Source organism: Bactrocera neohumeralis, chromosome 5, assembly GCF_024586455.1.
Source record: "Bactrocera neohumeralis isolate Rockhampton chromosome 5, APGP_CSIRO_Bneo_wtdbg2-racon-allhic-juicebox.fasta_v2, whole genome shotgun sequence".
Classification (NCBI taxonomy): Eukaryota; Metazoa; Arthropoda; class Insecta; order Diptera; family Tephritidae; genus Bactrocera; species Bactrocera neohumeralis.
In genome coordinates this window covers 28,886,873-28,897,805 of record NC_065922.1, presented here as the reverse complement: position 1 = coordinate 28,897,805, position 10,933 = coordinate 28,886,873, and positions in this window count along the sequence as shown.

Genomic DNA, 10,933 nt, shown 5'->3' with positions numbered 1-10,933 from the left:
GTGCAGACAAGTTAAAAAGCAATTTATTTGAATGGCAATCAAAGTTCTAAACTGCTTCAAGTTCTTGACCTCATGTTGTAATGAATTATTATGAACGACATATCTCTCTTTAAAAGCTGTCATTTACCATATCTTATAATCATTATTACTTATGTACATATACAGGGCGTATACGTAACCTCACTATATTAGAAAGATCAATGTCCTTTAAGTTTACCACCCAAAAACATCCATTCGTTGTGTGAAAAGTAAACAAAGCTGTTTCAAAACTAATACATACCTATGTTCCATAAAGTTTTATGAATGCGAAAAGTATTCCTTGTTCTTTGCAAATTAAATTGGCAATGCAAACAATTGTGATAGCTGTGTGCCACCGTAAAGAGCACTCCGCCATTTAGAGGTTGTTCAACTATTCATAAGCGACGAAATTTTAATGATTGTGTTTTGTTTTTTACTTAAATGAAATATAATATTTAAATTCATTGACAGTAGTTAACAGCCACTTTGAATGATGTAAAGAAAATTATGGCATGAATAGAATAGAATCGCAGGTACGATTTATGGGATTGCTTAGGTACTTGTGTGCTAGTGGCAGATTTAAGAAATTGCCTTTGTGTAAAAAAAAAAAACAAATTAACATATAAAGATAAATAGGAAAGACATACATATATCCCTCCCATCAGGTCAGCGTAGCCGATATCTCTTAATTCGCTGAACTACGTCAATGTCGTCGTATATCTTGTTCAGCTCATCGTTCCATCGACTGCAATATTCGGCTTTGCTGAACCTTTCTCTCGGAAACTCGTAACACCGACTCATCAGATGTTCATCGAGAAAGGACTTTACTTCTCAATTGCCTACTCATTCTGAAGAAGTATCTATCGTCAAGCAGCTCACGACTTCCGCCTTTAAACCAAGTATCCTCTTTGTAGCCAAAAAACATCCATCTAAAGGTTAGCTAAGGTGAGAAGGCGAAGTATCTCTCCCCAGAGAAACACTCCCAATGAAAAGGTCACGACGGCCCCTGATCAAATGGACCTTAGACAGAGTAAATTTCAAGCAGATTGTGTGACCAGTTTTTGATTAGAGAAATGATTTTATAGTGTTGCCTAAAAAATCGATTCAAAAACAATCTCATTAGTACTTTTTTGAATCTCCTCTGCTTTTAACAACGACTTTCATATGCTCGGGCTTTGAGTTTATGAGATTATCTAATGTTCCTGCTGCGATACCGTTATACAACACCTCTTCGAGAATTCTCTCCAACTCTGCTAAAGTTTTTGGTATTTTTGTGCCACCTGCGCCTTCATTATAAACCAAAAGTTCACAATGGGACTGAAATCCGGACTTTTACCTGACCACTTTGAAGACGAGAATCCGATTTTTGATAAATAATTCTTCACCTGATAAAAAGAAGAAAGGACAAGTATAACATTTCCAGTTGTACAAAAAATAAAGACTCTTGAAAGTGGTTCTCTATAAGGATGTTAAATTTGTCTTAAGTATGTGTCTCCTCATGATAAGTTCCATTGATCTATTAGGGCTAGTTGTCCAAGGCCATGGTAAGAAAAGCAATTCCAGACTTTTCGGCTGCTTTCCTTCTTAACTGTCCCTCCTATTTACTGTTTCTCCTTTTTATGTAGGACATACCGTCGCTTCAAACAAGTTTAAATTTGAAGTAAAAGTGGCCTTTAGACGGCCCGACGAGCTTTCAAACCAAACTCTTGAAGGCTTTGATGAACGGTTCTTGCATTAACTGCAGCACTTTAAAATTTTTTGCACTTTTGAAGCGACCCCGCAAGCTGTTATGGTCTACCACCCGATCCTCTCAATTAAATTTTTTAGAGACTCTCCGTTGGAGACTTGTTAAATCCAACTGTATTACTAATTTCCCGAGTGGCCAGATTTTAGCAAAATCAAAATATTACTCTCTTTCTTTGCGGATTTTTTTACTCGCTATATTTAAGCTTCAACGAAGTACGAGATAGAATGAGCGTTTCGGCAGTAAATTACGCTTGTCGGTGACAATCGCGCTTTAAATACAAACGAACAATTGTTCGGATTTCACTGTCCGCTACTGGTTCGGTCCTATCCGCTCTCCACTTCATGTGAAATTTTATCTCCGTGTGTTAGTTTTTGTGTGTTAGCCACTTTTGTGACCTAAAAAGGATGTCGGGCGATTTTTACCCTGGAAAACAATGAACAACGATTTTATTTGATAGTTTATACCGTAATATCTATATAAATCTTTCTTTCAGCTAAAAAATATTTCAAAGTAGAACAGGAAGCTCGCAAAAATTTTAAAGTAGTCACCCTGTCTTGTTAAATTGAAAGCATCGAAAGCTCATGCCAGAAATGTGCTTTCATCCGTTGAACTTTGAGCTTTTCTCACACACTTACGCACATTTAGCGGTTCTACAAGCACATTTACATATGTATGTTTACACCCACACACCTTCACATATAAATACATAGCGTTCGTTTCAATTTCATAACAGCGCGCAAAACTTTGGCATGCCGACCGGTGTAAACAAAAATAATCAAAAGCAACAAGTGAGCATTTCGCGTTTGCAAGCACGAACAAGAAAGAGCGTGAAAGCAGCTTTTTCATGGAAATGACAGAACACATACACACATACATAAATGTGGGAAATAAGGTAGCACTGCCAATAAAACCAACGGTGCCGCTATTTCAATCATTTAGTTGTGAAACACAAGCGCCGATAACAGGAAGCACGTGAAAGTGAACACGAAACGTAATTTTTACCAAACAACAAGGGAATCTCTATATCAAATGCTCAGCATTTTGTTCATACTCCTCGGAGGATTGCTAGTAACGCCCAGCGCAGCGGTTTATCCACGAGTTCTTGATATACAAATTGTGGCGCACAATCACACCGAACTGTCTGCTCTGCCGACGACGCAGAAAGACTTCCGAAGTTGTGACAGCGTCTGCGAGGCGCTGAAATCACTCGAACTCGAATCGGATATTGTCAAATTGTCCAGCCTAACGGTGCAACCCGAATCACTTTTCAACTTCGATTGGAATTTAATGGGTCTATACGAAATCATTTTCACCATGATGCAGCTGAAATATGTGCGACAGCCGGTGATAATGTGAATTTGTTGTGTTAAGAATGTAAACAATAACAATAACAAAAATATTCAAAGCGAATTATGCACTGTGATATTAGAATTAAGTGAACTAACTTATTTATACAAAAGTAATTTTTAAGTAAAATAAAAGAAAAAAATATTTGTAACAAACAAAAGTTCAGTGTATTTCATCATTTGATATAATTAAGTTATAGTGATAACGGGAACCACTATCATTACTCATTTGACGTCATGCTAACCACAAACAACATACATACATCTGTTTAGCCGTTCTTTGTGAATTCAAGATAAGACAATTTTGTGATAAGAAAAGAGAAAGCTCATGCCTTCCAAATATGTACATATACACCTAGAAATTTGCTTAGTAATCAGGCCACAATTACCAATCGATCGTTTGGCTTTTTGCCAGAAAGAAAAATCAAAACATTGTCGATACCAACGGAGATTAACCCCCTTAGAATGGTATGATTACGCAGAGTAAAACCTTTATTGGTTTAGACCGACCGACAGTACTCGAAATTCGAAGAAGTGAAGTGATTTCTGAAATTTAAGTTAAAGCGAGATATAGGGGTGTAAAAAGCTAAACCTAGAATTAATTAATACTTAACAACAGAAGTTAAGGATGGAAAAAATTTAGAAAGCAGAGACTTTTCCTGGTCGCCATGTAAAGAAAACTTCAGAGGGAATCCTGCGCAATACCGAGGGCCAGATAAAGACTATGAATAAGCTTGCAATGTATTAGACAAATGAAACTCTTCCTCCTGTACTTAATTCTAACGACTCAGACTGAGTTTAAACACGCACTGTTTTGCCGCACTTTACTGGAAAATTCTCTTTTGCTGTGGTTCATAGTGTTCACACGAGCAACACGAGTTCGGTAGCCCTAGTATTTGCCCTTTTATAAAATATTTCAATTATATTGTGCATACATATTTGCATATCTTCTTCTTCTTTACTGGCGTGGACGCCGCTTCCAGTCGTTTCTTCGAGATTCCAACCGAAGGGCCTCCATCTCCACCTGGTCTTTCCAAAGGAGTGGATATTTTCCTCTTCCTCTGCTTCCCACGGCGGGTACTGCGTCGAATACTTTCAGAGCAGAAGTTTTTTCGTAAATCCGGACAACATAACCTAGACAGCATAGCCGCTGTCTTTTAATTCGCTGAACTATGTCAATGTCTTCGTATATCTCATATAGCTCATCGTTCCATCGAATGCGATATTCGCCATGGCCAACGTGCAAAGGACCATAAATCTTTCACAGAACCTTTCTCTCGAAAACTCGTAACGTCGACTCATCAGATGTTGTCCATGCCTCTGCACCATATATAATAGCAGGGCCTGGATGATGAGTGATTTATAGAGTTTGGTTTATGTTCGTCGAGAGAGGACTTTACTTCTCAATTGCCTACACGGTTAGAAGTATCACCTGTTGGCAACAGTTATTCTGCGTTAGATTTCGAGGCTGACGTTGATGCTGATTCCAAGGTAGACGAAATTATCTACAACTTCGAAGTTATGACAGTGACATGGGAGCCTAGGCGCGAGTACGATGACTGTTTGTTTGATGACAAGACAAATTTCATATTGTCCTCGATTACTACCTGACCCAATTGCTTTGCTTCCTTATCCATTCTGAAGAAAACAGGACCAACGGCGGGATTGTTGAGGTCAATGATATCAATATCATCGGCGTACGCCAGCAGCTGTACACTTCTCTATTTAGTTCTACAGCTCGAAATATTTTCTCTAAGAGTAGATTGAAGAAGTCACACGAAAGAAACCTCGTTTGGTATCGAGCGGTTCGAGGAGGTCCTTGCCGATCCTGACAGAGCTGTTAGTATTGCTCAATGTTAGTTTACACAGCTGTATTAGAGTTGCGGGGATACCAAATTCAAACATAGGGCGAAAAGCAGCTTTAAAATTGACGAAGATGTGATGTGTGTCGATCGTATTTTCATCCAATCAATCAAAGCTACTTTACTCTATTTCATCTTTCCAACGTGGTGAAGGCCTCCATTAATAGCATGCAATTCGGCACCTAAATGTGTCTGAATACCCGAGAAAAACCACTTGATCGACATAGTTATTGGCTACTGAATAAATTGCTGTCCAATTTTTCAAAAAGAATTACCGACCACTTTCACACTCGTTAAATAAAAAATGCTTTATTTTAAAATGTACAATAATTTTATTTAAAAGGTTTATTTAGCGCAAGTATTAAATACAAAGTTATATATGTTGAACGGTGTGGATATAGTTCCCAAACCGAGTGATAGCAGGAGATATCGACGTGGCGCCGCGTAAGATCGATACGTTGCAGCGCGGAGGATCATTCGAGGACGAAAAATTGAAGGCGAAAGTGTATGTTCGAATGTTGACGGGCGATGATCGTCAGGGCATCGTTCAAATCCTTTTTTTTGTTGTGATGACTGCTTGCTGGTGTGGTGATGTTCTCAACTGTGGTGTGATGTAGTGTCATCAACTGTGGGGAATTGCGCTGTCGTAGTAGGGTGCGCCAGTTTTTCCCAGGTTGAGTGAGGGGGGAGGCTTAACTCATTTAAACAGCTACATTCCTGCGATAAATGTGAGATGGTATAGATATTTTGAAAAACTAATAATATGTCAATTTTAATCATCGAAAAAGAACCTTATTTACTTATTTACTAAATTGCCTACAACTACGACGTGGCCTGTTATGTGTGACCTGAAGGCCAAGCTCATTCAATACCCTACTTTATTCATAATAAGAAATCAGATGTGGGTTTATGGAGGCAATATTTAGTCCGAGTAGGTATTTTTCTGCTTTGAATGCATTTTTAGTATTGCGAAGTAATTTTCACACAGTGGAATAAGATTTTTGAATATATCACATCATCTGCTTGGTATTGGAAGAAAATTCCGAAAAATCAAAAGTTGAAGTATTAAACAGCGTCAAAGTAGTGAGGGATTGCAAGCTCTGGTTTGTTTCGGTTTTTCAACTTAAATGAAGTTTCACATTTATCTAAAATATTGATCAGAGGGGGACCAGGCTCTCTATAAAAATTCTTCGTATAAGGCAATGAATAACATTCTTTCAATTGAAATAGTTGTAATCAAAATAGTTACATATTTATACACATTTCGCTCCTACTCCTACGCCCACAGATAGATATGTATCTACACATACATATTTCCGCAATTTTATGTAAAACAGATTCTTAGAAATCGTTTGGCTAAAACCCGCGCTTTTCCGGTAAAAAATTATTTAATATTTAATATGTTGTGGTCGCGAGAATACGAAAACTTGCTTAAAACAAGTTTATTTTATTATGAATCAGCAGGTATAAAAGCCATTACCATTGAATTGCATATTTAATTGCTTGGGCGGTAGGGTTGGTGACAGCGCATAACACTTAACTCCATATAAAATATTTTGCAATAAATAATTGTGTAAAACTTTGTGCTTATTATAACTTTGAAGTGATTCAAAGCGAAATACTGTTTTGGAAAAACCCATTTCTTATTTGTCAAACGTGAAATCTCCTGAGTAGAGTGTACTTGTTAATTGGGAAGGCAACAACATAGATTTTTAGAATCGAAGTACGGTCGGCATAGAAAATGTTAACAAGTTTCACAGGTTCACGGTATTAAAGAGCACACCTAATCTAGCAACCGAAAACATTACAAATTTTGGGAATTATTAGTAATTTTTATGACTGTATAGGTTATATTACAGGTTAATTGGTAGTAATTTTTATTACTGTATAGGTTATTTTATAGGTTAATTGATAGTAATTTGTATTGCTGTATAGGTCACTGTATAAGTTAGCTAGACCAGTTTTGATTCTTTGTGATACAGATAAGTCCATGAAAAGTAGTCATCCTTTATGATGCCTGCACTGTACGAAAAATGCAATTGATCTTTGGCTTCACTATAGATACCTCTGCCAGTGTCTCATACCATCTCATGCCTTGTCAATGCGGGACAAGTAATCCATTGTTGATCTGTACCTTGCTCTTAACTTCTTTGCAGTCTTCTCGATCTGTCAGCCTCGTCGTATAGACAAAGCATTGGTTTTCTAATGTTGATCACATTTTCGGATGACAAGCATACTCCACGCTTGGCAATCGACGAAGTTAAAGCTTCGATTGCTGCTTGGCTGTCCACGTAGATGTTAACCCTGGAGAGACTAGCTTCGACGCTTTCCAAATAGCAAAAACCTCTGCTTGAAATATTGTATACTGCAGTGGTCCAGCAGCTTAAAAGGCTGCCTTAAGCTTAACTCTGGAAAACATATCCCCGCACCGATTCGGTTCTCCATCGAGCCATCCGTATAAATGTCCATCTCAACCATTTGAATGAAAAATCTGTATTCTCTACAAAGTGAAGCGAAAAATGTTAAATTAAAGACTAACAAATTAGAAGGCAATTTTTCATTCAGCCCTAAACTTAGTGGTCAAAAGTCACTCATACGCCATGCTATCTGCATGTCCTTAACACAATAAGTAATTATTTTTGCTTATTTATAAATTATTTATACATAACAGTTATAATGCATATACTCTCGTATATTGATAACATGGCAAAGCTGTTTACAAACATGGCTTTTACAGTTTCATATTAAAAATTCCTAGTAAACAATCGCAAATTCATTTTCATTCATTATTATTTCAGTTATAGCGATATTGAGCACGAATGAACTTGCAAGTGCTGCTGCTAATTTGCAATGAAATTGTTTAAAAATGCATACACAAATACATATGTATGTACATACGTCATAAGTTTCGCCAGATGAGTGCTCCAAACAAAGTCTGGTACTAATTAAACACAATAGCAAATTTACATACTTGTATGTATGTAAGTATGAGTGTATGTCTGTTTGCACGAGTATTCCTGTACATGCAGGCATGAAGTATACGAACAATTTTTTGCTTTGCTCTAAATCTTGTGTAGGCATGTTTGTCCAGTGCGAGCGATTGTTTTATATATGAAAATATGTACGAGTGTATTTACATACATACATACATATGTAAACTGATCTTAATCATCTAGCGGTTCTTTGTAACACCTTATAGCACGAGAGATGTATGTATGTATTATATAAAAATGCTCAGGTAAAATAGACTAATTGATTTAGCCAGTCTATCTGTGGCCCTGTTGCATATGTGGAGTTCTTTGCTAATACAGTTATTATTGCATTCGCGCAGAGTCTGATCATTGCCACACCCACAAATTAGTGTTAAGACAATAACCGTTATATAGAGCTACATAAAGAGCTCATAGCAACAACAAAAATTATAATTATTAAGGTGAATTACGGCGATGAAAGGCATATTTCATCAGTTTGAAAATGACTGAAAAGTGGGCATGGTCTGACTACCGAAGCAAACAATTAGAACACAAATAGTATTTTTGTGAAAACCGCTCCAAATATACTCGAAATCTAACTATACATTATATTAGCAATTTTTTATCAAATACACCATATGATCAAATTTGACTCGGACTGACAAAAATGCCTGACAACTAAAGCAAACAATAGAAAACATATAAAAATCTATCCACACATTATACTAGCCATTTTTTTTATCAAATACACCGTATGATCAAATATGACCCGGACTGACAAAAATGCCTGACAACTAAAGCAAACAATAGAAAACAAATAAAAATCTATCCATACATTATACTAGCTATTTTTTTATCAAATACACCGTATGATCAAATTTGACCCGGACTGACAAAAAATACATTTCAAGTAATTTAATGCACACCTTTATTACGGTGGATGGAAGACTCGGATGAGGCAAGTTTTCGATGACTGCACGACCTTCACGTATAATATGTGCCACTATATACATATGTACATACATATGTACACGTGTATGTATGTAATTACGCTCGTAATACAGTAGACTCCCCAAAACCCTTCCGCAACATTTTTATTGCTTCCGTGGCCATGATACCATTGGAAACACAAAATTTTAAGCCAACTTTTATTGATTCCGTGCGCGTGCGCCGTTTAAATGGACCAGTCCGGGTCAAATTTGATCAGATGGTATATACAAATATTTGAAAACATGAAATTTTTTGAAAAATATTTTATATATAATATGTGGATATTCATTAAACATAAATTTCAATAGATTTTTCGAGAAAAGAATCCGAATTACTTGTGACACTCGTACTTTCTCTATTAACTCAGAATACCTTGCAGTTTTGTTTGGTTAGGACCAAACTTTCGCTGCTTCATGGTCGAATTCCTTCAACCTCTTTTCGTCTCCCACTTTTAATCTACGCTTTCTAATTAAGAATTCTTAGTTAATTTCAAACCCATTAATGGATCTATAGTGTTCCTAAAAAGCATAAAATAAAAGAAGCTTCCAAATCTTGTGCGTATTTCCCATACGCCAACTGACGAAATTCTTACCTCTGCATAAATACGAAATACGCGTATGCATAAGCTTCATGAGCATGAATATATACATATGTACATATGTACCAAACGTATATACATATCTATGAACCTATGCATACATATATGGCAGTGAGCTTAAATTCACAGTAACATACATATCGACTTTACATTACATTTTGAAAATACGAAAGCTTCATCAGCACGCAAGTATTACTTTCGCGCGTTCTCCGCCATAACTATAAATACGAACGACAACAATTGATGTTTCTCATTTCGGAGCGTACTAGTACTTCCAGCGTACGCGGAACCGGCAAAACAACAAACAGCGCTTATTTGAAACGTTTATTTACCCAACAACAACGCATCATGTCTAACACGTTCGGCGGATACTTCCCCGCGGCAATTGCCGGCATAATTTTCATACTGTACAGTTTACAATGTGATTATCCGACGCATCAATCGGAGATACGACCTGCCAGTAATCCTTATCAACTAAACTGTGGCGGTGCTTCGATTTTGGATTTTGCACCAGAGTTCGATATGCCTATGGGCGCCTTCTTCCGCATGGCATTTGGCTAAGACTCGTTTTTTTTAATATTTACCGTTAGAAACTTAACTGTGATATATAATTTTTAAGTATAGTATATATACCTAAATATGCTTTCTATTCCTTATAGTGTATAGAAAGCTAACTTTAAGAAAATTTTTAAATAAATTGTATCAAATAAGAGATGAAGATGAGGTACTGTCAAAAGTTTTATCAAGTCATTCCTTGAAGCTTTATGTATTCAGGTATGAAATCGGTCTTCGTTCGAGTCAAATACCGCTCACTGATCGATATATATATAATATATATGAATATAACCTGAAGATCGGTTATCCTGGTATTTGATCAATGGGTGCGAAGATATGGACCGATTTCGATCACTTTTGTTTCGGGGTTAAAACATGTTAAAAATATTATAGTATGTCAAATCGGTAAAATCTTTAGCAAGGTCCACATGTCTGTCATTTTTGATATGAGATCTCTTTAGCAAGCCCCATGTCTGTCTGTATATGTGCAAACTCAGTTTTTGAGATATCGATCGGAAATATCACACAGTCCTTTTCTCCTCAAGAAGCTGCACATTTGTCGGAACCGCTGTTATCGGACCAATATACATAAATAGGATGTAGTTGCCATACAAACCAACCGACTAAACTCAAGTCTTTGTATAGAAAGATTTTTTTCTGCCAAAGATCTTCATTAAATTTGCCATAGATTATTGTCCAAGGTAATCTTACAATCTCCGAACAAAATTTTCGAATAGGATTACTATAGCAGAGCTGCCGTTCGATCACACCAACCCATTCCAAATCTCTACAAACTGCAAAAAAAATGTTCAGATTGGATTAATATATCATAGACCTTCATAAAC